At 46.5% G+C, this 27,532-nt stretch overlaps 1 protein-coding gene across 1 annotated transcript in view; it reads right to left on the bottom strand.

The window, feature by feature from the left end:
- Positions 1 to 18,169, bottom strand: part of LOC149344504 (uncharacterized) — a 389,372-nt gene extending 371,203 nt beyond the window's left edge. Inside the window, exon 1 of the mRNA XM_089546299.1 lies at positions 17,338 to 18,169. The gene's annotated coding sequence lies outside the window, so the exon portion shown is untranslated. The remainder of the gene's footprint in view (positions 1 to 17,337) is intronic.
- Between the last annotated feature and the right edge of the window lie 9,363 nt (positions 18,170 to 27,532).

Raw genomic sequence — 27,532 nt, 5'->3', positions numbered from 1 at the left:
TGATGACAAACCACATCCACAGGCTGTAATCCAGCTCCAACCAATATTTCGTAGCGTGTGAAAATAAGGTCATGCAGAACAGTTGCAGGTGTTCCCGTATCTACAAAGAAATAGCCAAGAGACTGCTTCCACGGCGTGCATACTCCCTTGGCAATGAACACAAGTGCCTTGTTTGCAAGATTTGGACCTTGTACTGCAAAAAAATAGCCAAGAGGCTGCTTTCACGGCATGCATATTCCCTTGACCATGAACACAAGTGCCATGTTTGCAAGATTTGGACCTTCGACTGCAAAGAAATAGCCAAGAAGCTACTTTCACGGCGTGTATATTCCCTCAGCCATGGAAACAAGTGTCTTGCTTGCGAAATTTGGACCTTGCACTGCAAAGGAATAGCCAAGACTCTGGTTCCACAGCGTGCGTATACCCTTGGCTATGGACACAAGTGCCTTGTTTGCAAGATTTGGACCTTGCACTACAAAGCAATAGCCAAGAGGCTGCTTCCACGGCGTGCATATTTCCTTGACCATGGACACAAATGCCTTGTTTGCAAGGTTTCTACCTTGCACTGCACTGTACTCTTCAAGGCCTTCAAATGTGTCGGACACTGATTTGTACGAAAGCTCCTTTGAAACATGCATTTCATCAAATATTGTAGTGCAAGCCCTATTTTGCCGTGCAAAAGACTGCCGTTTCTTTATCAAATCAAGAACTTCAGGGTGAACCCCGACCCTGAGTGGCACGCGTGCAAGCCACAGCTGCAGAGACCTAACAAATGGAAGTTTAAGGAGTGTCCTACAATAATTGTAGCCTTTTGGGCTGCGGAAGTACAAGCCCGAGGCAAAGGCTTTGTTTTGGCTTGTCCATGGACGGCCAAACTTGCACACATTGCGCATCTTCAACGGGGCTTCTACAAAAGCAGCAACAGCTGGGATAAATGCTCACGCGGGCTTTCTACCAATTCGGCAGTGGTCTTCATGTGACTGCGCTGAAGCAGTAGACCTTTTATCCTTTTATTGCGGTTACGGAGCTGCCTGCGCTTGGCTCGAAGTTTTTCAAGAGGCCGCCTTTCAGTGATGGGGCTGGTGGAAGATCCTGCAGGGTAGGGAATTGACTGAAGAGCAATGAGTTGCTACGTCTAGTTAGTCATAGCTGTATAATCTGGCGGCACCAAGAAGTACCCAATACTGTGAAAATGTGGCAAAAATGACTAATCTTTATCAGATAAGAGGCGAACCGTTTAGCTGAGCTCCTAGTGACGGGAGAGAGAGAGAGAGAGAAAGGAATTTTAATGAGGGAAAGGTGGAGAGGTCGGCCGGTGGTAACATGGCCCTGTGACCTCCCGTGCCATGCCAGGTTCTAGAGGTGAAGCGCTGGCTATAGTGCTTGGTCGTGCATATGCGTGGCCAACAGCTATCATAGAATATAACGAACCAAATCGAGCGACAGCACAGTTCGGAAAGTAAAGCCAGAAACCCAAAAATGCACATATAATAACTAAGCCTCACCCGCAGAGTTAACACTAACACGGAACCATCACCAGGCCACTGGTGTGGGCACGAGCCTGGTTCAGCGTAGAACAGGCACGATAGTCATGCAAAGCGCACAGTCAAGGAAGGTAGTATATTTCTCAGCCATAATTCCCGGGGCGGTTCCAACAGATTCGAAATAATAATCACCTTGGAAGGCTTGCTGCGTCTGGGACAACAGGCCTAGGATGTACACCTTGGCAGCAGGTTCACCGGAAACAGCTACTGTCATAGGAAGCAGTCCAATTGGCTTTCAGTTATCGCCGTTTACGAAAGACGTATGCCAGTTTGCATGCAACCCTGCTGACCTGGTTCTCCTGCACGGCACACTGACGCCGAAGGAAGACTGTGCAGAGTCCATATGAATGAATGAATGAATGAATTAATTAATTAATTAATGTTTATTTGGACAGAAATACAGAAAGTCTGTCGAGGAGGCTGACAAAAAGGCAACGAATGCCTGACTAAGTGCCAGTCCCTTTTCTGTCCCCTTTCTCGGGGCTGTGTTCGCTTGAAGTGTCAGAAATTGCAGCATTAGTGCGAAGAGAAAGGATAACTTCTTAAACGGGCCATTTCTTAATTTATGCGCTATACGCTTATACGCTTATAATTATACGCTTAATTTAGACGCTTTGCCAGACGTGCTGTGGCAGACAGCTGTCGATAAGGAATTGCTTTGTAAGCTCCCGCCACTGGCCGCAAACCGAAACAAGGTCTGCAACGACGCGCTGCATATGCACCACACACAGGGGGCTCAATAAGAGCGTTGCAAACGAATAAAAAATTCGGCATAATGTTATGCTAAAATAATTTACTTATTTAACAAAACCTGGCTTTAAAATATTCATTTTTTTGTTGTTGTATAGCACTTTAATCTCTGCTTTAGTATTTCTGGATATGAGTGATTTTCCCCGCACATTCTGACTGTGCTGCAGTCGCGCTAAATCGTTTTTTGGGTCCAGCTTTCGCCACCATTGTGCAGGGCACCTCTGGCGGGCGTCGTGGGAAATATTGCGGAACGGCAGTGAGAGCCGCAGGCGGTGTTTCGCGCGTCGTCTGCTACAGTGCGCCCTGTATTGCCGTGAAGTGGGCTTCAATTTTGCACCGCGACCGCAAAACGTTGATTGGAGAAACGTTTGTGACTAAATAAAAGACTGCCGATAAGCGCAGTTTTTATCCCGTCCCAGCAACAGTAGCAAAGCCTTCTCGTGCCTGATGAAGTTGAAACCTACAAATAAAACTGGGGAGAAAATGCATGCCTCGTAATATTCAAAGCTTTATGCTACTGCTGCAGCACTACGATCCGCAAATATTTTAAATGTTTGGCGTCTTGCTGAGTAGCTGTTAATATATGTTGGCAAAAGACAGCTGTTGTCTGCTGAAATCGCGGCGCAACGAAAATTAATTGGAGCGGAATAATACTAACAGAGGTGCTGCTCCCTCTTAAGTCTCATATTTTAGCTTCGTACAGATTGAAGTATAGACGGTGAGGTAGGCTCAGCAGCATTTGAAAACAACCCCTAATGTTTAAGTGGATCTCTGGCTTCATCTTTGCGCAGCTTTATGCAGTTTTTAGGCCGGTATTCATATCAGTTCATAAGTCGCCGTAGCAAAGAGTGTCGTTCCCGCTAAGTTTCAAGTATGGCTGGCATATCGAAGCAGAATCTCTTGAGTAGGGTATGTGGGCAGTTTAGTCAGCCGCCTTTCAATCCACCTCTAAGCTTTCCATCATGGCTTTCGGATGAGCGCTAAAAGCGTAGTTTTTTCCCGGTGTACTGTGGCATTACACCTTTCCGGTTGCGAAATTTTTATGATGAAGATTACCTATAGACGTAAACGGTCAGGTCCCCCCGCTGGCTGACGCCGAGTGGAACTGCTTTGGCGAGTCATCCGGCCATTAAGACTAAAAGAACGCTGCCGAGTCACAACTGCAACCCAAAATGTGTATCCCGCCTGCCTAGGGCGAGAGCGCGGCTGCGTCTGGTCATTTAAATGTTTTCTGCTTGTGGGCTACACTAAACCGAAATGTCGAGAGTGCGGGACGAAGAGAGACTTGTAGATTTGTTTCAGAGAATGCTCACCGCGATGAAGAATCCTCACAGATGCGCACTACTGCAGCTACGACTTCTCTGAAAGGACTCTTAGACTCTACTCAAGGACGACTCTTCCACAACATTTTAAAACTTCGACCCTATTATATGGGCAACTAATATTCAGCGTTGGTAAACGAGTGCTGTCATGTGGTGAGATCTCGGTGGACCGGAATATCGGCGCTGAATAGGCGAGAAAAACTACGGAGATAATGTCTAAGTTTAATATGAATACTGTAGGAAGGTACTGGCGCAATTATAAAAACAAAAAACAGGAAAAGAAAATGCCAATGTTTTACTTCGCATATGCACAAAAAGCAAGAAAATAAGAGGCTTACTCAGAACATGAAAAAGAAACAAGTTCTCGAATATAGTTTTCTTCTAATAAGCTCAAGCAAAAAAGGAATTGAAAAAAAAATAGAATCACAAATAAGGCAATCTTGAACCGACGGTGAAGCGAATCGCGCAACGTTGCAGCCCGTCTCGACGCAAGCGCGGCTGTAGGTCGTACTTGATGGCCTAGTAGCGCGTAGCATCGCCGCCGGCATCTACCACAGCGCTCATCCTGCCAGGAAGGGCTTTGTAGAGCGAAGCGCACAGGTGATCATTGGCCCTTAATTCTTTCCAACGCTCTTGGACAAGTGTCCACAAATGGTCTGCCGACAAACTATGCAGGTTTTTACCCCACGATGCAACTTTAATGTTCCCCCATAGGTTCTGGATGATTTTGAGGTCTGGTGATTGTGGAGGCCAATCCATCCCGACAATTCCCCAGTTCTGCCGATACGAGGCAACCCTCTTGGATGTGTGTATTGGGGAGCGGTCGTGTTGAAGAACGAAGTCCACATCAGGGAGCAGGTCGTCTACGAAAAATGGCAAAGCCACATTGTCCAGTATAGAGGAGTAACCCTTCGACGTGGATCGCCCGGGTATTCAGACGAGAGGGCTAAGGCCATCCATCATGAGGGCCCCCCTACAGTAAAAGAGGTCTTTCCACTTGCGACAACTCGTCGTATCAATTGCGGCATATACCTGTAAGAAAGATGGAGTGCAGCTGCTATATCCCAGGTAGCACACGGCAGCGGGCCAATATTGGAAATCCACTGGCAGAGCGTGGCCCTAACTAGGCCCAGAATTGCCAGTGAGCATCCGATATTGGTTGCGCCACTCCTTAGCACATCCAAAAATGGCCCTGGTTGTCCGTCGCTTTACCAGTATTGGCCGAGCCGTAATAAGATCCTGGCTATCATGGGCCAGGTTAGCCAGGATTTCCCTACTGTTTGCCATTGCTGGCTGTGCCATCATCGAATCCTGGCTATCATGGGCCATGTTAGCCAGCGTTGTTCCACTCTTTGCCAGAATTGGCTATGCCATTTCCGGGAGCTGGCTATATTGGTCTAGGATTGCCACCGCTTATCCAGTGTTCAGAGTATACTGGCAAACGTTGGTAAACATTGTGTCATCCATTAAAATGGGTTCAAAATTATTTTTATTGTCGAGTACCATATCGGCAGTTCATAATTTTGAAACGCGCTAAAACATCCGAGTTCAAAGATTTGGTTTTATTTATTATTATATTTTAACCGAACACTTTTGCAGTTTGTGAGCAAAGCTACCCATGATTCCGTTGGAAAAGCTGCACTCTGGTTGCGCAGTGAGCAGCAATAATACGTTTAGGAGAATTGCGATCGGAGTCCTGTTGATCAGAATTAACGTTCTGATTACACCCGAGACGCCTTCAACAAAAATTGTCAACAGGCGCCTTCAACAAAAATCAAATAAGTTTGATTTGATTAAATTTTTGGAATAAAAAAATCACTTTTTTTTATTCGCTCTAGGAATTCACTGCCGCAGTGCGCAGCTGGTGTCTGCTTCATGGAGATTGCGATACAAACGTAATAGATTAGCGCAAGTGCATTCGCTAAACCGAAATTGTGCTCAGTTTTGGCAACGTCCAGAAACGAAGCAGTCGCCTCGTAATTTCGAATTATGCGTTGCGCTCGTGAAATATTAGGCGGGTGCTTCATAAACGCACGCGGACACGTGCTAAGCGATTCCTACGCTTCCCTATACCTCGTGCCCTGTGATCGCGCCTTTCCCGTGTTTTCTGATTTGCTATTTCCTTCCTTTTCTGCAAATCGTAGTGTTGGAAATTGTTGTTTTTGACCATTTTATTCTTGTGTTACGTAATTTGCATTGGGGGCCATATAGCTCTTGCTCACGTCCTTGCATATTTACTCGCAAGTTTTTTTTTTATTTCGAACATGACCTTTATTAATGAAAACCATCGAAATAGTTGCGAACCACAATTCAACATGCCTTTGTTTGTTTTTGCTTTTTTTTGCGCGAAACTTCCACACCAACAAACAATTGGAGGATTTTTCGACGACCACTGAATAAATGGACTGAGAACTGGCGTTAGACGCATGTTAACCTAGCTTGTTTGGCGTATGTACGGTGCATGAAACTATCAAAGAGCGTGCATTCTGCTTGGATATTTTTTTTTGCTTTATATTTTTGTAATTATGTGGTAACATTTTAAGCTATCTTGAACTAACAGAAGCCACGTCATACGGCCCAACAAAATACGCGAGTGTCTGAAGTCGTTTTGGCGAAATCAAGAAGAACTGATCAAGAAGAACTGAACGCTAATCTCCATGCAATAGAACATTGGTGCGCTAAGTGGCAGATGGTGCTTAACTCTGACAAATCCGTAATTATGTCTGTTACTAGAAAGAAAACTATAATGATATACCCTTACTCCATTGCAGGTGAACCAGTTAATAGAGTACATCAGCATAAGTATCTCGGCTTAACCTTCACTTCTGACCTTTACTGGAATACTCACATAAATAATATATGCTCTAAGGCACGCAAAACAATTTGGGCACTAAGACGCAAAATCCGTAACGCAGCTCCCGATGTAAAAACACTCACTTATAACACCCTTGTAAAACCTGTAATTGAATATGGTAAAATTGTTTGGGATCCTTACACTGCGTCTAACAAATTAAAAATTGAGAAAGTTCAGAAACTTGCTTCCCGTTTTATTTTCAATAAATATCGCCGAACTGATTCACCGACCGAATTATGTAAATTAGCAAACCTTAAAAGTTTAGAATACCGCACTAAGGTAGATAGGCTGAAATTTCTTTACCTTTTAATCCATGGCCACTTGAATATCAACACATCACCATATTTTACAATACACCCTAATGAAACATCAAGACATCGCCATTCCATGTATATTCCTGTGCCGCGTTCTTATAACGATTGTTTTAAGTACAGTTTTTTTCCTCGTGTTATTAAAGAATGGAACATGCTGCCAGAGTCCATTGTAAATATTAACTCCCTCGACGCCTTTCTAGAATGCCTAAAATCTTACCTGGACCGTAGTACAACAATGTAATAGTTTTGCCTCAGCACTTCCATACGTTATTCTTGTCTACTGTTTGATTTTTCCTTTGTTTTTGTGTCGATATCGCAGTTGTGAAATGTACCTTGCTTTGAATGTGAATTTATTAGGTTTTCCACTCCTGTAATAGCCTGAGAAAGGCTGACAGTATCAATAAATGAATGAATGAATGAAATGAATGAAGCTGTAAGTTTTTCACTTCAAAATTTTCGGGCTTTTGCTGCAGCTGTGTAGCAATACTTTGACGCTTCCGTGTTTCCCATCCACTTGTTCCTTGTAGGTATTGCTTTCCGTACTGCCTGTGGCCATGTGACTCGTTCTCCAAAAATTCCAAACCCTTTTCACGTGTTTTGGCCCCTTTCCCTCTCTCTTTCAAGTTTTCCCATATCTCCCCATCTGTTCTCCCGGCCGCCCCCTTTTTTAGGTAGCGGGCAAACCCCCCACCCCGCGAAGCGCTTTTTTTTTCTTTTTGGTTGTCACTTCCTCAAAACTATTTTTCCTCGCGCGCAGCTACGCGCTTCGCTGTTCGTGCACCCTTCCACAATCTCCCTGTCTCCACCTTTCAGCTCGAGGACTTTTCTCGGAACCACGAAACCTGTGTAAAGGAAAATGACTCTATCCCCTCCAGCCAACCCCTCCCCCCCCACCATCGTCTCCACTGCTCGTCTTGGAACCGCGCGACGCATCACAATAAGACATTCTTGACTCCACGGCGGAGCCCAACCACGTGCACAACCAACACGACGAAAATGCATGCACACTCGAGCTAGCACCGTTCATAGTCTGTGCACGCGAAAAGCCACGCTCATATATTAGGAGAGCTCCGACGCTGTTCGTACCGCCTGCAAGATCTTATTTGTAAGTACTAAAACTCTTTTATCTTGATATACGTCTGGAAGTTAAAGTGGTTTTTGTAGTAAACGTTGCTTTGACTACATGCGCCTTTATTTTTTCGGCAGGAAAACAGAGCGAGCCAAAAAGCACGAGGACGACTTCTGTGTACCCACTCTCATTGCGAAATGGCTTGCTTGACGTCGTGCGCAGTGGAATTGTGGCCGAATGGTGAGAATTTAATTTTTCGTCTTTGGTGAGATGAACTCACTGAAGATTCACTACTTTGGCTAACAGCGGGTTTGAACTCATATGACCTGAGATGGGATGCATTCGGGAATATGTCCTTTACCGCTTATGCACGACGGAAATCAGAACCGCTTAAGTAATTTTCCACTGCAGACCAGTTGGTAAGAATATGTGTAATACTTCCGTACTGTTTCTTTTTGCCTTCTACACTTGCAGTCTCAATAGAAAATCCGCAATTTCTGGTTAAAGCCTTTGCCCAAGTTCTCTCGCAATGAAAAAGGGCATTTCTCTGGACTATCAGACTAGTATTTTGTGTGGTTTGCAAGTCGCAGTTTCGAATCCAATTATAGCATGCATGCGAAGCGACTATAAGGAAAAACAAAGGTGCCCTGAGTTCCTTGCGTTCAGCATACTTCGCAAAAAATCGCAAGCCGTATTTTTAACCCTATTAAAAAAAACTAATCAAAAATGTTGTTTTGACGTCCATGTGGAAGAGACGCTACAACCTGTGCCTATTTACTTGAATAAAAAATTAGCTCGCAATTTAGAGATACGAGTTATGATATTAAAACAAAATAATACATTAATCTGTTTTCAATATCACATTAATTTGCTTATCTCGCACTGAATATATTTACTGGGAGTGCGACGCGACGCATTGGACTAAATTAAACCATTTGGTATAAGAGAAGTTTAGTAAATTAAATTCCACTTTGTGCAACTAATGTGGTGCTGGTTCTTAAGAATAAATTTAAAATTATCCTGTAAAATATGTTGCTAGTGTCTTCACGATGACTGTGTTTCACAAAATTCGGTGTTATTTAATCATTTTTGTTTTTGTTCTGTGATGGCCATAATTCAACTTACCATGACATCATGCATCTCGATCGTTGCAGGCTTGGCGCTTCGTGAGGCCATCGTGCAAGAGCTGGACGAGGAATTTGTTTGAATGCAGTCCAGCAGCCCTCTTGCAAGTGGAGTGCAACCATTACTTCGGATATGACTGATCAGTTCACTGGAGGACAGCTCCATTGAGCATTTTATGGATGCCTTAGCCGTGCCGCAGCAGCTTGCGCAGATGCTTTGCCCAACCTGATCGGCACGCGCCAAACTTGAAAATAAATTGTTTTCCCACAGCCTCTGCCACCATGCTCTTGGGCCCCCTTTCTTTACTCCCCAGGGTGGCTGGTGGTAGCGCAAACCATCCTGTGCGGGCTAAAAGCGTGATTCTTGTAACTCAAAGCAATAAACGGGTCTTTTTTCTGGAATTCTTTCGCACCCTGTATTATGAATATTTGCTAGGTAGAATGGTATGTACATCCATCCACAGTGCCGGTCATTGGCGAGTGGGTTAATTGCATGTGTCAGCGTTCGAAAGCTGGATGCCATTATTCGAAAGCTGGAAACCATTATTCGAAAGCTGGCTACGAATGTTTGAAAGTTTGCTACCAATGTTTGAAAGCTGGCTACCAATGTTTCAAAGTTGGATACCAGTATGAGACCTTTGCTGGCCCATACTGCAGAACGAACATCGGTACTGCGTTGGCCGCTTGATCGTCCGAACATTGGCCCAAAACTGGCATGAAAGTAGGTCCAATGTGTAAAGTGGTAGCGCTCGGCCCAAATGCCAGTGTAGGACCGATGTTCGTGCCAACTTTTGCCAACAGTTGACCGACCTTCGGCCAATGTTGTTGTGCTGCCTGGGATTCTTGTTTACTTTAATGCCGTGAAAAAAAACAAACTTTCTAGTGTCGTAGAAGAGGTAATTGTCTTTTGTTACAACGCACTTGTTTGATGTGATAACATGTAAATTTGTTATATGCATACATTTGCTATGAGAATTATACATCAGCCATCCGAAACCGAATTTCACGGAAGGGATACTTCTGAAGGTATACTACGTGTTAATTTTATTGAGTCTGTGAACTGAACTTGTATTCCTAGAAGCCAAGATAATTACCACAAGCAACTGAAAAATTAATAGCTTGGCTGCTTTTTTTAGCGATACCGCCTTTGCGTCAATCGCCTGCGCAGTCGAGTGACTGAGAAACAATAAAAACTTTAGATTTGACGTATAGAGTGATTTTACTGAAAGTGTCATTAGCAAACTTCGCAAATATCAATCCTGAATGCTGCTTACACGGTTCAACCTGCATGCATGCATTTTTGAGATGTAGTTTAGCGTGAGCACCTCGTGCACGGATAAGTATTGTCGTCCAAGTAGTCAGTCCACAATGCATAACAGAATTTTTGTTTTGCGCTCTTCTCAAATCACGCTTCGTGGTGAGACAGGGGTCAAAATCGGAAGGGGTTTCACGCAACTGTCTTCAAGCTTCAAGTTCTGTATTCAAGCTTGTTTTTACTGGCTTTAGACACATACACTTAAGCCAGACACGTCGATCAGTCTTTGCCCGATGCTGTTAAAACCAATAAGCTGCTGCGCATTTGAAAAGTATATTACGTAATGTATACACATTCACCAGAACGCTAATTTGCAAGCTGAATAATTCTAAAAAAAGTTTTTCAAAGTTGCCACCTAATAATTTATTTATAAGAAAGGTTTACGTACAATGCCACATACCTTTTGTTGATGGGGCGCCAGACTCGAGCTCTTGGGTCCCATGTAGTAGAAAAACAAGGCTCGTCCGTGAAGACGGTGCACTTCCAGTTGTCGACCGATCAATCTGCAGGGTTTTGGGCAAACTGAAGGCGTTTGTCCTTGTTTTGAGCATGCAGAAGCGGCATCTGTGCAGCAGTTCTGCTCTTTGGGCCAGCTTCTTAAAGGTGGCGCTTGATTGTAGTGACAGAAAAATCTTTCAAACCTAGTTCCACTTGCAGGTTTCGTAAGGACGTCCTTGGGGTGTTTGCCACAGCAGCTACTAGCTCTGTCTTTTTGATGTATTGTCACTCTGCGACGAGGTTGCCGAGGGGTATCCTGAAGCTGCCTTCTTTCCGGCATGCATTAATTATTCTGTTCACTGTGTGAATTGCACGATTTGTTTCTGATGCAATTCGTTTCTGCGAGTAGCCCCTCAGACTTAAATCCGCAATTAGCCGCCTTTCGCCCTCCGGCACTCTCGACATTTCGATTTAGTGTACACCACAAGCATAAAGCATTGAAGGGACCACACGCATCTGCGCTCACTGCCTAGACAGGCGGGATACACTTTGGGCCGCAGTTGTGAAAAGGCAACTTGTAATGTTAATCAAAGAATGACTCGCGATAGCACTTCCACTCGGCGGCAGACAGCGGGGTGACCTGACCGTTTACATATATGGGCGAACTTCGTCACAGAAATTTCGCTACCGGGAAGTTGTAGTGTCAAGGTACACCGGAGAAAATGCTAAGCTTTTAGCGTTAATCGTAAAGCCTTGATGGAAAGCTCAGGTAGATTGAGAGGTGGCGGACTAAGTTGTCCACATTAGAGGTTCTGCTTCTGCTTCGATACGCCTGCTTTGATACGTCAGGTTCTGCTTCGATACGCCACCCACACTTGGAACTGCGCGCGAACACAGTACGGCACTGTTTGCTACAGTGACCTCTGAATTGTAAAAAATATCCGCTTAGAAACTACTTAAAGCCACGCAAAGATACAGCCATGCAAAGATACAACCATGCAAAGATACAGAACTGCGATGCAGTGGTGCCCCACTCGGCGAACTGCAAAGGCGACCATCCAGCTTAGTGCAAGTCTTGCCCAAGCTAGAAAAATTAAATATAAATTGTCACACTGAAAACAAAGAAAAAAACGGGGGGGGGGGGCACTTTGGCAGCCTTATTTGCGCTAGGCGACAGCGTTTGTCGCGCTACTTCGACTGCCAATGAATGGCTGCACCGCTTGGGAGCCACACTCCACTAGCTGCCACACATCGACTGAAGAACAATCAGCGCTAGACACCATCCCGCCGACAGCTGCACCTGTCGATGATGATGACGTCGTCTTTTGGCAGCTGCGCTCGTCGATGAGTCACCCCAGGCAGTGGATGTAACGCCGGACGGACGGACGGGTAAATGAGCCATTAAAGGCTTTCACCTTAATATATCGTTCAGAGACGCCAGACAAAGGCTGGGCCTAACAATTTCGTGCATGTGGTCATTTGGGGTGGAGCACCACAGTACAAACTGGCTCCAACCGAAGCCGCATATTCTGAGGTAGCTGTGTTCCGCCCCAAGCAGTTGCAGTGAAGGCTGCCATGGCCCCTCCAAAATAGGGCTCGCCGGCCACTGAGTTGGGAGCCGTCAAGGCTTCTCCTAAAATGGGGAGGCTTAAGGATCGTTCGCCACTGGAATAACCGTGGGCCTCCAGTACAACCATTGATGCGACGGACGCCCCTCCCAGCACTGCTGTTTTACAGTGCCCGCTTAACTCTCTCTCGTAAATAGGAAAGCCAGGAACTACGGCTGTTGAAAGCTGATCGCTTCCCTACTACCGAGCATACCTGAACATGACATTTTTTGCTAGGTGGAACTATAGAGGACTACTTTTTAACTACAGCCATCACAGGCATATTTTTGATTATCGTCTATACCTTGGTGCCTTCAGGAGACAAGCCGAGGACCACAATACACAAATACACTAAAGAAACAGCTGGTAGTGTGCGTCACCTCCACCTCGACGCTGTTTCATTCTTAATTGCAACTCGAAAACACAGAACTCACGCAGGAAATCCTGCGATGCCATCTCAGACATCATTCAGGCAAAGCCGCCGCTTTGACCACTCGCGCAGATCCTTGAAGCACGCTTCGCTGAACCGGAGGGGTACCTTCCAGAGCCCGCGCTGGCAGACCTGATTCGAAGTGCCCTCCGCCCGAACGTTCAGCTGCCACAGGTTTCTGGATCCCCGGGCCGGCAACAGGTCAGAGTCTCGCTGGTTGTGCTGCAGGAAGCTAAGGCTAGATCCCGTAAGTGAGGCAGCATGGGACCGAAGATCGCGATAACATAGCTGCCGCGGTAAAATTGGTATCACGCTCCATTTAACACTGCGATGCATGGCACCCAACTTTTGAGGAATAACTGTGTTGCATTGATGTAGTGGCCACTTTGACCACTCGTGAGGCTCCTTGAAACACGCTTCGCTGAATCGGAGGGGTACCTTCAAGAGCCCGCGCTGGCAGACCTCATTCAGAGTGCGCTCTGCCCGAACGTTCGGCTCCCACAGGTTTCTGGACCCTGTTAAGGACGAGGTAGCAGCATCCCACCGCTGCCACCAGTTTGTTAGGGACGAGGTAGCAGCATCCCACCGCTGCCACCAGTTTGTTAGGGACGAGGTAGCAGCACCCCACCGCTGCCACCAGTTTGTTACGGACGAGGTAGCATGGCCGTGTGCCGGAGAGTGGATGAGGGACGTCTGAGACGAGGCTGCTGGAAAAGACAATTAGAGGACTTTATACAGGAATATTTACAAGTGAGCTGCAGGAACGCTGCATCACGACAGCTCAACACAAGACCATGATGACAAAGAGCTCTTCGGCCGTGCCGCTGCCGCGCTTTTTAAGAGTTCCTTTCCCTAGGGTCCCTAGATGGGGGCCGTGTTTCACTGGCACCAATCACAGACACGCACGCACTCACTCACTCCCGAGAGATCACGCCGTCGTCACGCGCTGGGCGAGGGGAACGATGCCAACCACGTAGCGCAGACGTCGGAATGTCCATGAGCGGCGTTCGCACGCATTTCGAACGCGCGTTCACACTCGGTGTACGGGAAACGCTCGCTCAACGGGGCAGACGGACGCGGCTTCCGTGGCAATCCAGGCGCTCACCCAACGCGCGTCTCGGGGTTTGTCGGCGTTTCGCTGCTGCCATGTCGTTGTCTTCCCCACGACGAAGGCGAGTCGTAACAGACTGCCCCGCCGGGGGAAGGAGATCCCGATGGACAGGGGACAGCATCCGCTGTCCGGAGGGATGTCGCTTGAGGCTGGTCTCAACCGGAGTCAGTTGTCTCTCGGCGGTTCTGGAGCTCAGCGCACCCCGAAGTCTTCCTTCGCATGTGCAGGTTCCCAAAGGGCACTGCAAAGTGACTCGTGCTCCGCTAGCGTTAGAACCACGCCGAAAACCCAACCGCTCAGTCCGCAAGCACGACACAATCCCCACTAAGCGATGCCAGGCTCTTTCCCTCTTACCAAGCCAATTAATTCCTGGGAGTGGTCCAGCAGCACTCAGAAAACTCCCACAGATCGGCACATTACACCACAAAGCGCATCACAATTTAAAAAATAAACAAAACCAATAGGCTCAAAATCCTATATCAGGAAGAAAAAGACCAGCAAACCGCAACTATGATGCTGACTCTTGCGCTAGGGACCTCAATTTAAGCTATCGGTATTACCTTTGAGACTCCCCTTTTTGTGATGTATTCCGATTAGTAATGACCACAACATTATTTCATTCTGCATAGCAGCATACTGCCGTCACCTTGCATATCCCCGCAAAGATTCGCTCAACACCGGAGCCAAAGTCACCTTAATTTCCCAAATTCCAAAAAAATCAAGCGACTCCAGGCGCTTATGCTAGTGGCCTAAATGGCCCGTCTGGCTAGCACTTCGCGTTTTAACGGACGCTGCTACACATGGGCACCACTAGTGCATTTTTCGAAACAATCTTTGTCCAAAAGGAACGCTTCCAATGTAACAAACGCGTCCGAAACCTATTCCTGCTCAAAACTTCTTTCTTTCACTTTTTTTTTTCTGCAAAACGCTTTTTCTGCAGGAATGGTTTAAAACAGCAGAGACATCCTCGGAATCTGCTGCTAACGAGCCGCGCCGCGGCTCAAAGGGGTCGCCTGTTCTTCAACCGCGCCCTGCGCGGACGCACACCAACAGTGGCTTTAGCAGCCGACAATTCACAAAATTCGAAGGGCTTAACTGCGCTTCGACACCTGCGAGTCTCAGACGCCACGCGACACTGATTTGTTCCGCACCCCGGCCGCGCGTCTCCAACACCTGAGCCGCGTCTGAACATTTGAATGCGAGGGGTTGACGGTCGCGTATGAAACAAACGCTTACGAGAACTCCTTTCTCGATTCAACCGTGTCCTTCGACTGGAACGCATTCTGCGGCGTTCTTCCGTGCAGTAGCTGTGCGTGCTCTTCCGTGGCCCACTGCGAGTTTTGCGCGTCCTGCTACCGCAGCGTCCCCACAATGGATCAGGTGGCTTTCGCGGTGTCTGTAAACGCCTAGTCAGCTTGGCCCTTTTTCGGCGCCTGTCGCGTCTGGAGTACCGCGGTGGCAGTATCCGACGATTACGTTGTTGACCGGCATTAACCCTACAATGTTTTGGGCCCGTCCTTCGTCCTTTTTCCGCGGTCTACCCCTTGGCTTGGCTCTCTCTGAGCGCGGCCGCTTTCCTAAAACTGCCTTCGCAGAACGGCCCTGCGCGCCTCCCTTTCTCGCGGTGTCCTCACCCTCCGCATCTTCTCGCTGACGCAGCACCGAGCCGTATTTCCCCCTTAGGTTCGAATTATCGGCTCATGCTTTCGGTGAGTCACCGCAGGTCGCAGTAGCCAGCTGTTCCGACAGCACTTTATCTCCTGCTGAGCATAACTTGCTCTCCTGAGGCTTGCTAATCGACCCTGCGACCCTAACTCCCTGGCCTGCAACTTGATCTAAACCACACTCGATGGCTAACGTTGCGATCTGCCCTTGGGTTTCAGCGGTGCACTCGGGTGACTCGCAGCCGCTCTCCTTACAGCAAAGCGCTGTGTCCAAAACTTGGCTACTAAGGTTCGCCGGCCGCATCGAAGGAGGGTCTCCCTTGATTCCTTGACTGCTCTGGCCCGCAAGCTCACTAGTCCTGAGCAGAAGCATCAACCTCACTTGTCAGAGCAGGTTTTGCCTCAGGGCTAGAGACGGTCGCTTCTCCCTTATTAGCGTTGTCTGTGCTCGCTAACGAAGCAGATTGCTCGGCTTTGTCGTTGACGGGATTGCTGCGACTCACAGCTTGCTCTTGAATCCCATTAAACACGGCCTTCACTAAATTCCTGTGATGACCTTCCTCACGTGACCCAAGGACTACATTTCTCGAGTCACTGAGACCTTCGGCGTTTTTCTCCAGGGTACTAACCCCTTGACCGCAGAAATGCGCCTCCATCCCGGAAAGTGCATGCTTCTCTGGGCTCAAAGCCAACGCATGGCCCCTTTCCTTATTCCTAGCAGTGCCTACATTACCGCACGAGCCCTCTCGGCTTGCGGATCTGCACTCTTCCTCATTGCTAGTCTTAGTGCCTACATTATCCCCCAAGCCCTCACGGCTTGTGGATCTGCACTCTTCGCTAGCTTCTTGACCGAACTCCTCGGTCCTCGCTGCCGAAGTGGCCTTTCTTTCCTGGACCAAATCTGTCCTATGCCGCCACGTCTGAACAGCCTTCGTGTCATCCGGCGACTGAGCGGAGCTCCTAACTCGGTCCCTGACACTCTCACGGTGTAGCTTACCACCGTCAATTTGGCCTTCCAAATCTGCCTCCGCGGGAATTCGAAAGTATCGGAGGAGCGCACTTTTGGTTATCGCATAGTTGTGGGCATCCTCGTCAGACAACCTCGCCCAGACATTACAAGGCTCACATGGGAGGAATCCCATCAACACAATTGGCCAATAATCTTCGTCTAGCTGCTCCTCCATGCAAATTCTTTCAAAATTTTCTAGAAAAGCTCTGAAATTTTCGCCTTTTCTAAGAACACTTAAACGAGATCGCACACTAATACTTCTGATCGTGTTAAGTTCACGCGTGAGTTCACGCATCTCTCTTTCGTATTCCTCTTCCCGCAGCTTTCTTTCGCGTTCCATCTCTATGTCGAGACGCTTCATTTCCGAAGCGTATTGACGCTCGCGTTCCTCTTTCTCTTGTTTTTCTTTACGTTCGCGTTCCTCTTTCTCTTGTTTTTCTTTACGTTCAAGTTCCTCTTGTTCTCTTTTTGCCAATTCCCTCTCCTCAATGGTCTCAAGGCATTCCGCAAGCTCGTCATCTTCAGCCTCTAACGCAAGAATAGCCTTCAGCAGTTCTGGTTTTCTGAGTTTGTCTGATACCTCCAGACCCAACTCTTTCGCAAGCTCCAGTAACTTTGGTTTGCGCAGCGTCTTCAAATCCATGGCTGCTCCGAGTGCTGCTTCTCTACTGTTCGCTATTGTCTTGCTGCAACTAACCCAGCAGCAACGACAACCCAATTACCAGCCCTGTTTCTGACACTAACAAAAGCCTGGCAAAACTCAGCAGAAGAAAGTCCCGCACTCACCAAACCTCGCAGCCAAGAATCCAGCGCAGTCGTTCCGCTGCAGGCAACCAGTCATCACAAAGGGCTGTTGCACTGCCCCCGACTCGCCGTCCTGCTGCTCAGCGTCTCGTTGTCCGCAACTCTCCGCTGGCGTCCGATGTTTCGCGTCCCACCGCTGCCAACCAGTTTGTTAAGGACGAGCTAGCAGCATCCCACCGCTGCCACCAGTTTGTTAGGGACGAGGTAGCAGCATCCCACCGCTGCCACCAGTTTGTTAGGGACGAGGTAGCAGCACCCCACCGCTGCCACCAGTTTGTTACGGACGAGGTAGCATGGCCGTGTGCCGGAGAGTGGATGAGGGACGTCTGAGACGAGGCTGCTGGAAAAGACAATTAGAGGACTTTATACAGGAATATTTACAAGTGAGCTGCAGGAACGCTGCATCACGACAGCTCAACACAAGACCATGATGACAAAGAGCTCTTCGGCCGTGCCGCTGCCGCGCTTTTTAAGAGTTCCTTTCCCTAGGGTCCCTAGATGGGGGCCGGGTTTCACTGGCACCAATCACAGAAACGCACGCACTCACTCACTCCCGAGAGATCACGCCGTCGTCACGCGCTGGGCGAGGGGAACGATGCCAACCACGTAGCGCAGACGTCGGAATGTCCATGAGCGGCGTTCGCGCGCATTTCGAACGCGCGTTCACACTCGGTGTACGGGAAACGCTCGCTCAACCGGGCAGACGGACGCGGCTTCCGTGGCAATCCAGGCGCTCACCCAACGCGCGTCTCGGGGTTTGTCGGCGTTTCGCTGCTGCCATGTCGTTGTCTTCCCCACGACGAAGGCGAGTCGTAACAACCCCCGGGCCAGCAGCAGGTCAGTCTCGCTGGTTGTGCTGCAGGAAACTAAGGCTAGATCCCGGAAATGAGGCAGCATGGGACCCAAGATCGCGATCACATAGCTGCCGCGGTAAAATTGATATCACGCTCCATTTAACACTGCGATGCTCGGCACGCAACTTTTGAGGAATAACTGCGTTGCGTTGATGTAGTGGCCGCTTTGACCACTCGTGCAGCTCCTTGAAGCACGCTTCGCTGAATCGGAGGGGTACCTTCCAGAGCCCGCGCTGGCAGACCTCATCGAAGTGCGCTCCGCCCGAACGTCCAGCCACCGCAGGTTTCTGGATCCCCGGGCCACCAACAGATCAGAGTCTCGCTGGTTGTGCTGCAGGAATCTAAGGCTAGCTCCCGTAAATAATTTCTAACATAGAGGATCGAAATTACACAGTAGGACTTTTTCTCGATATTAAAAAGGCGTTCGATTCTATCCAATACAACATCTTACTACACAAATTATCTATGTACGGTGTACGTGGTGTTGCCCTGCAACTTCTATCTTCTTATCTTTATGATCGCTATCAAATAGTACTCATTAATGGCTCAAGTTCATCACAGTTAAAACTAACTCAGGGTGTCCATCAGGGATCGATATTAGGACCATTGCTCTTCCTCGCGTATATTAATGATACTGTGAAAATACCTGAATCACCAGAGATCATTATGTATGCAGATGACACTAATATTTTTTTCACATCGCATGAGATAACACCACTCGAAACCAAAGTAAATAACTACCTAGTGCACCTGTCCAGCTGGCTGAAGGGAAATATGCTAGAACTTAATTAAAAAAAGACAACATTTATCGTATTTCGCCCAGTTAACAAAGCACTGCACAAAAGAATAATACTTAAGTTTGATGACCAATGTCTTTCCTCGGTTAAAGTACAAAAATTCCTTGGCGTATGGTTCCAGGAAGAATTGTCATGGACGCCACATGTGAATCATCTAACAAATGAACTAGCACGAACCGTAGGATGTTTATACAAAGTAGGGCACATAATTCCTCTATGGCTAAAACAATTGTTGTACAACTCTCTGTTCTATTAAAAACTAATATATGGGATGATGGTGTGGGGAACCACAACAAAAGGTAATTACAATAAGCTCATAATACTGCAGAAAAAGATATTACGTTATGAAAACTATTATGGTCGTTACCAGCTCCTACAAACTTCTCATTTGTTCTTAAAATATAAAATGCTGAGGGGCGACCAGCTATACTACTATAAATTACTTCAGTTCGTACAACTCCGGAAGCTGCACATTTGCGACAGGGAAGAGAACTCTACTTATCCTTTCCGACACAATAAAAGACGCATGCCAAAAACTAGAACCAATTATGGTAAACAAACAGTTCCTTATCAAATGGCTTCAGTTCTTAATAATCTTCAAGTTAACTTAAATTTCGCATCTAATATTAGCACATTCAAAAAGCACATTAAAGATGTCCTAATAATATCAGGTGTTTTGTACGGGGAGTGACGAGTACTTATGACATGCATACAAAGGTTGTATCCTTCTCTTGTACCATGGTTTTTCACTTTATGTTTTGTTATAAGTGTCCTTCAATGTATTGTATACTGAACAAAATCTCTGTATAATATCCTTGCATATTTTAGTACTTATCATACTGTGTTAACGTTGTGATTATAATGGCAAATTTACCCACATTTGTTTTAATTATGTGACTTACTTTCTTCTTATGCTCAAATTTTTATTGCACTTCCGTCGACTGCAGAGGGACAGAGGCCTCGTCAGGCGCCACAGCCTTAAGCCTCTGCCCCTGCAGCAGATGCTGTAACTGAACAAAAAAACAAAAAAAAACATGAGGCAGCATGGGACCCAAGATCGCGATCAGATAGCTGCCGCGGTAAAAATGATATCACGCTCCATTTAACACTGCGACGCTCGGCACGCAACTTTTGAGGAATAACTGTGTTGCGTTGATGTAGTGGCCGCTTTGACCACTCGTGCAGCTCCTTGAAGCACGCTTCGCTGAATCGGAGGGGTACCTTCCAGAGCCCGCGCTGGCAGTCCTCATTCGAACTGCGGTGCGTCCGAACGTTCGGCTGCCACGGGTTTCTGGATCCCCGGGCCAGCAACAGGTCAGAGTCTCGCTGGTTGTGCTGCAGAAAGCGAAGGCTGGATCCCGTAAATGAGGCAGCATGGGACCCAAGATCGCGATCACATACCTGCCGCGGTAAAATTGATATCACGCTCCATTTAACACTGCGATGCTCGGCACGCAACTCTTGAGGAATAATTGTGTTGCGTAGGCGTAGTGGCCACTTTGACCACTCGTGCAGCTCCTTGATGCAAGCTTCGCTGAATCGGAGGGGTACCTTCCAGAGCCCGCGCTGGCAGACCTCATTCGAAGTGCGCTCCGCCCGAACGTTCAGCTGCCACAGATTTCTGGATCCCCGGGCCAGCAACAGGTCAGAGTCTCGCTGGTTGTGCTGCAGGAAGGTAAGGCTAGATTCCGTAAATGAGGCAGCATGGGACCCAAGATTGCGATCACATAGCTGCCGCGGTAAAATTGATATCACGCTCCATTGAGCACTGCGATGCTCGGCACGCAACTTTTGAGGAATAAGTGTGTTGCGTTGAGTGGACGCTTTGACCACTCGTGCGTCTTCTTGAAGCACGCTTCGCTGAACTATTGCTGCCACAATAGTTCTCACAACATCAACGGCCAAGAGCAGCCCGTGGAACTCTATAGATTTCCTGGACATATGTCCCACATTCCTGGAAAAAAAAATCAATATTCCAAATTTGTAATCTACTGCTGAGGAAATTTTGGAGGTAACGGGGAATCTTTTCGATGTATAGCAAAATCTTGCAGAACTTTTCCATCGCTCGCATCGAGCGATAAGAAAAACATTAATAGCAAGACAAAAAAAAAAACAAAACCATGCAAGCATGTCAACGGGAGGTTAGCATAGTGAAATCTTCCAGTGTATTAAAAAAAATGCGTTCATACACTTTTTCCCATTCAAAAATGGTTTTCCAGGGAATTGTTGTCTGTGAAATGATTGAGAACGAGAGACGGCAAGCCTGGATAACTTCTGTGCGCAAGCTGAAGTAGGCGGTTTTCTCTTGCTAAATTGGTTTGGTATGTTGCGCGTGTATATTATTTCTGACGAATTTTCACTGTAATTCACTAAGCATGCAGTGTTTAGTCGTAGAGCTCACGCTAACGAAACTATTTTTTTTTCCTGTAAAGCCCTCCGCCGGTCAGGTAACGCAAACAAATATTTTGGAGGCTGACATCAACAGCTGCGTTAGGCAGACGCGTGTGAGGCAAGGTCAGTGATCGCCTCATTGTTCCCTTGTGTGACGCCCGGCTCAATTTCCAAGTTATTTTGCTAGATGTAAAAAATGTCGCAAAGTAAAAGTAGTAAAGATATTAGCTTGCACATGAGTGAGCATTTGAATATAAGCGATGGCTCTGCAAATTAATTGTTTTGGGAATGCACGTGCGCTGCAATCGGCATTACATTAAATGTACCAACCACTGCGCAGTGACTGACCAAACTATAGCATTTTCTCTGTTAGCCGTAAGCGAGCAGCTGGTAAGCACATTTCGCGCGTATTTTCGTTTTTCTTTTCAGCCTCGCCTATCTTTATTTTACGTCCAAATAAACACATACTCCTTCTTATTCAGCGAAAAACGTAAAAAAATTCCAACTATTTGGCCAAAAAAGTTGCGCACATCGAACTGCTCAGCTACCCAACAAAATTAAGTATTTTGCTAAAATGTCCCTGCCATATAAAAAAAAGGTCTTAAGCTCGAATTCCACGTCTTAAATGAACTTGCCATTTACTTGCGACACACATTTCGGCGCAACGGTGACGGCGGTTTCGTCAACAATCTGCTCCACGAAGTGGACCTGATGCACTGTCAGTTCTTTTTTTTTTCAGGTTCGGCGCAGAAAACAAATATCGTTGACCACTCTTTCTTGGAACCTGCACCTGAGAGGGTACTGTCGCGATAGAAAGAAATGTGAACAGCGCGGCGCCTAATTCGAACACAAGTACGCTACAGACATGAATTCCAATTTCGCAGTGCGTAGGCAACATGCTGTTCACATTATTTTCTATCGCCCTGGTACATTTTCCTAATCCTCTTAATCTCGTCAGCGTTCTAGCACGAAGGAAAAAGCAAGCGTCAGCGCAAACAGATTTCCAGGCAGTCAACACGTGCAAAGCATGTGCGGAACTATTTTTTTTTCAGGAGAGAGGGCGTTACGCGCAACTTCTCAATGGTATGGGTGACAGGTCTGTCCGGTCAATTGTGGGGAGTCGCGGGAGACGGTGCTATGGTGCTTTTCACTCGCGCTTGCAACGCCCCTCTGCAAAGCTCTGGTTCCCTCGGTACCCTCGGCGTGCCTTTCGGAGCGAAAGAAAGGGGGGAAGTGACATGGACCTGGACTACCCACCCTCCAGCTATCTGCTGAGCACCGCCGAAGTCGGCAATGTGTCGCTTTTCTGCTGTTCTGGGAGGGTCTCGAGGGTCCGCTTTTTCACCGCCTCAGCAACGCCATCTCTCGCTCAGTAAGGTAAGGAACATTTTGCCGTGAGTGGTGGCTATATTCTAGGCACTATATGGTGGCTGACCGTGGACACAGCGGCGACTCATTTATTACGCAAATAAAGGATGTCTTGCTTCCCCGTGACGACCTGTCTCAGAACTGGCATCTGAATATCGGCAGGCAGGGGAGGTTGGATTATGAAGGGAAGAAAAAGTTATGGAGAAAAGAAACAGATCAACGCGCATAGTATCAAGAACTATTTGCAGAAGATTTTTTACAAACTGTTCAGCTTGGCACAGCAGTCGGAGTAGAATGGCGAGCTTGGTCAGCACACCACGGAGACTCGGCGGTGCGGAAGAGGCGATGGGTAAAAGATTTGCGTGTAGCTGTGGAGTTTTTCTCGTCTGCATTGTAAACGTTTTGCTGGCAACTCTAGATAGATGAATTTCCAAATATTTTGTATTTTTTCTCTGACAATTATACTAGAGCGTTTTAATCTTCATCCCTGTTCCGCAAGGAGCGATGTGTTATTTACGCTCCTGGACAAGAAATGGCCGTATGCTGCAGCGGTTTTGCAAACGTTTGTTGTCTGGCATTACCGCAAACAATGCAGGTTTCGCAGTCCTTCAGAACGACATATTTTTGGGGAACAGCGCCCAAAGAAGGAACGTACACCGCACCACCGGCTTGATGGTTTGAGTATTCATCACGTTTGCGAAGGGGCTGAGTTCGATCCCCAAGCGCTTGTTGTACGTTCGGGACTCTATAATCTATCAATGTTCCTTCGATCGCAACCAACTCGCTGGACTTGTAATCCACTTATTTAAACCCAGTCAGGAAGGTTCAGTTCGCAAGGAAGGTTCGAAGTCCACCCAAGATAGAAAGCGCGTATATGCATGTATTAGTACATTTAAATCATAGCAAAGTTGTAAGGTAATTTATAGCACTGTATTTTAATTCACCTTAGTCAAACACCGCTATGTAATAGCAGTCTAACTTCATTGAAGCCTCAATCATACAAAGCTTAGTACCTTGTTGTGCGGTGTGTTTCACCATCTTAATAAACCAATAATATCATGTTTGACACAGAGTTAATTATTTAAGTTCGGAAGTATATGGCACAAGCATCCCATATATGAGGTAGGATATGTTCCATATCTGCGAGATTGTTTCCATATAAGGATTTGAAGGTCCCCATATAAAGAAAGAGCATCTAAATAAAGACGCAAATACGACTATATATAGCAGTATATGACACTATATAAGGTACCTTATGGCCGTATCTGCCCGTATTTGTGGTCTTATACGCCCATTTATAGCAGTATATGGTGGCATATCAGGTTTCCCATGGTCATATCTGGCCGTATATACGACCATATATGGACCTATTTAACTGTATATGATCCCATATATGAGTATATACAGCCATATATAAAATATATCTGGCCCATATCTGCCATTTTCGTAAGGGACAACATTCAAATATCTTAAAACATTATAAAACTTTTAGGCGTGATCGCGAATATGCAAATAGACTCTCGGGAGGCGTCCCAATCATCATTCAAAGCGGCGTCCCGGCTCAAGAAATCAAACTGAAAACAAAACTTGAGGCGGTTGCGGTTAGCGTCATCAGCTAGAAAACCATAACAATATGTTCTGTATATCTTCCCCCACACATCACATTAACATGCCAAGATCTAGAAGGCCTGATCGATGAACTGCAGGAGCCATTTCTGGTAGTTGGCGATTTTAACGCTCACTCTCCGTTTTGGGCAAGCGAACGCTGTGACTCTAGAGGCCAAACAATCGAAGATTTTATACTTTCGAATAATGTCTGTCTTTTAAATACGGGAAAACCCACATATTGTTGTCCAAGCTCAGCAAAAATGAGCTCTCTCGATTTAGCTTTGGCATCACCATTACTTTTTAACGATTTTAAACGGGATGTTTTAAATGACACCATGGGCAGCGATCACTTACCTACCGTCATCAGGCTCTCATCGTCCACTCCAATCATCCCCACAAGGCCACGGCGCTGGAAAATTCAGCTCGCCGACTGGTCACTTTTTACAAAAAGTGCCACTCTGGAAATGGAATTTTGTGACGACCTTAGCACAGATGAAATTAATGAGAAGTTTACTGAATGCATAATATCGGCCGCAACACTCGCTATACCACAAACAACAGGACTTGCACAAAAGAAACGCAAAGTGTGGAGGACAAAAGAATGCACATTAGCAAAAAAACAACAAAACAAAGCCTGGAGCACTCTGCGTCGATATCCCACTGCAGAGAACTTACTTACCGCGCTCTGGCTTTTGCCTTCTTAAAGGTAAGTGCGAAGAAATGCAGAAAAAAACCTCTTGGCAGAAATATGTCTCCTCAATAAACAGCTCAACAACATCAAAGAAAATGTGGGAAAAAGTTCGTAAATTTACTGGTGACCATACCCCTTTCACACTTCCTCTCTTGACAGCACCCGGACCACACACATCTTTAAAAGAACAGGCCAACATATTGGGCGAGCATTTTGCTGAGAACTCAAGCTCATCCAATTACACAAACACATTTCAGAAACACAAATCAATAGCTGAAAAACAAAAATTGCCATCTGGAGCAGGTGTACATGAGGATTACAACCAGCATCTCACACTACAAGAATTAAATAAGGTATTATCTTCTGGAAAAAAGACAGCACCAGGACCAGACAACGTGCATTACGCTATGCTTGCACATCTCTCCGAGGCTGCTGTAGAGGCACTGTTAAAATTCTTTAATAAAATCTGGATAACTGTAAATATACCTGAAAAAAGCAGTCATAATACCTTTTCTCAAACCCGGAAAACCACCAACAAGTCCTAGCAGTTACAGACCAATAGCCGTCACCAGCTGCATAGCTAAATCTTTCGAAAGTGTAATAAACATTAGATTGACCTTCATACTTGAATCTCGGCAACTATTAGATACACACCAATGTGGGTTTAAGAAAGCATGCTCGACCACAGATCACCTTGTCCGCCTAGAAAACACGATCCGGGAAACGTTCATCCACAAGCAGCACTGTATTGGGGTCTTCTTCGACTTGGAGAAGGCCTACGATACCACGTGGAAGTTCGGCATCCTCCGTGACCTAGCGGAGCTAGGCATCCGCGGCAGGATGTTGAACTCCTTGAATGACTTCCTGGCTAACCGCACATTCCGAGTCCGCCTAGGAGCAACTCTCCCCATGACTTTCACCCAACAGAACGGCGTACCCCAGGGGTGTATTCTAAGCACGACACTCTTCATAGTAAAAATGAATTCCTTAGCTAAAGTAATACCCAAGTCCATAATGTATTCATTTTATGTAGATGGCCTACAAATAGCTTGCACATCCTCCAGCATATCAACCTGTGAGAGACAAATACAAATCACACTAAATAAACTAAGTGCTGGGGCAGACAGAAATGGATTTAAATTTTCTCCTCAAAAAACAGTAGTTGTTCTTTTTTCATTGCGACGAGGCCTACAGGTCGATCGCAATCTATACCTGAATCACACTGGGCTCCCAATTAAACAAGAACACAAATTTTTAGGCCTAACTTTCGACAAGAAACTCACATTTCTACCACACATTAACAACCTTAAAAAGAAAGCTTCTCAAGCCCTCAATGTCTTAAAAGTGCTCTTACGGAAGCGGTGGGGGTCCGATAGAGCAAGCTCCTTTCACATTTCCAATGCTAACAACACCCGGTACTCAAACAACATTAGAAGAGCAGGCCAACATATTGGGTGAGCATTTTGCTAGAGTATCAAGCTCATCCAACTACACACACTCCTTTCAAAAGCACAAAACAATAGTAGAAAAACAAGAACTTCCCTTCAGAACATGCATACATGAAGACTACAATCACCTTATTACCATGCGCGAACTAAACGCAGTACTAACATCCGGTAAAAAGACAGCACCAGGCCCAGACAATATACATTATGCCATGCTTGCTCACCTCTCGGAGACTGCCAAGGAGGCTCTCTTAAAATTTTTCAATAAAATATGGATGAGTGGAGAAATTCCCTATGCATGGAAAGAAGCAATCATAGTACCCTTCCTAAAACCTGGCAAACCACCAACTAGTCCCACCAGGTACAGGCCAATAGCACTCACTAGCTGCCTAGCAAAATCATTCGAAAGCATTCTAAACATCAGACTAACCTTCATACTTCAGTCCCAGACTCTTTTAGATATACACCAGTGTGGTTTTAAAAACATGTTGCACAACCGATCACCTTGTACGCTTTGAGAACACAGTGCGGGAAGCGTTCATCCACAACCAACACTGTATCGGGGTCTTCTTCGACCTGGAGAAGGCTTACAATACCAAGTGGAGGTTCGGTATCCTCAGTGACCTAGCGGACCTAGGTATCCGCGGTAGGATGCTGAGCTGTTCGAGCGACTTCCTGACCAATCGAACGTTCAGAGTCCGCCTAGGCGCAACCTTCTCCAACACTTTTATTCAAGAAACTGGCGTACCCCTGGGGTGCATCCTCAGCACTTCCTTATTTGTCATCAAAATGAACTCCATAGGAAAAGTAATCCCAAAATCCATAATGTACTCAGTTTACGTAGACGACCTCCAAATAGCGCATGCACGTCTTCCAGCATACCTACTTGTGAGCGGCAAATACAAATAACAATAAATAAACTGGCTACCTGGGAAGATAGAAACGGATTTAGATTTTCCCCTCAGAAAACAGTAGCGGTTCTGTTCTCTTTGAGACGAGGCCTACAGGCCGACCCCACACTAT

The sequence above is a fragment of the Amblyomma mixtum genome, chromosome 5 (assembly GCF_055824585.1).
Source record: "Amblyomma mixtum isolate Tamu chromosome 5, ASM5582458v1, whole genome shotgun sequence".
In the NCBI taxonomy this organism is placed as follows: domain Eukaryota; kingdom Metazoa; phylum Arthropoda; class Arachnida; order Ixodida; family Ixodidae; genus Amblyomma; species Amblyomma mixtum.
The sequence above is the reverse complement of the archived record's forward strand: the minus strand, read 5'-3'. Positions and strand labels throughout refer to the sequence as shown.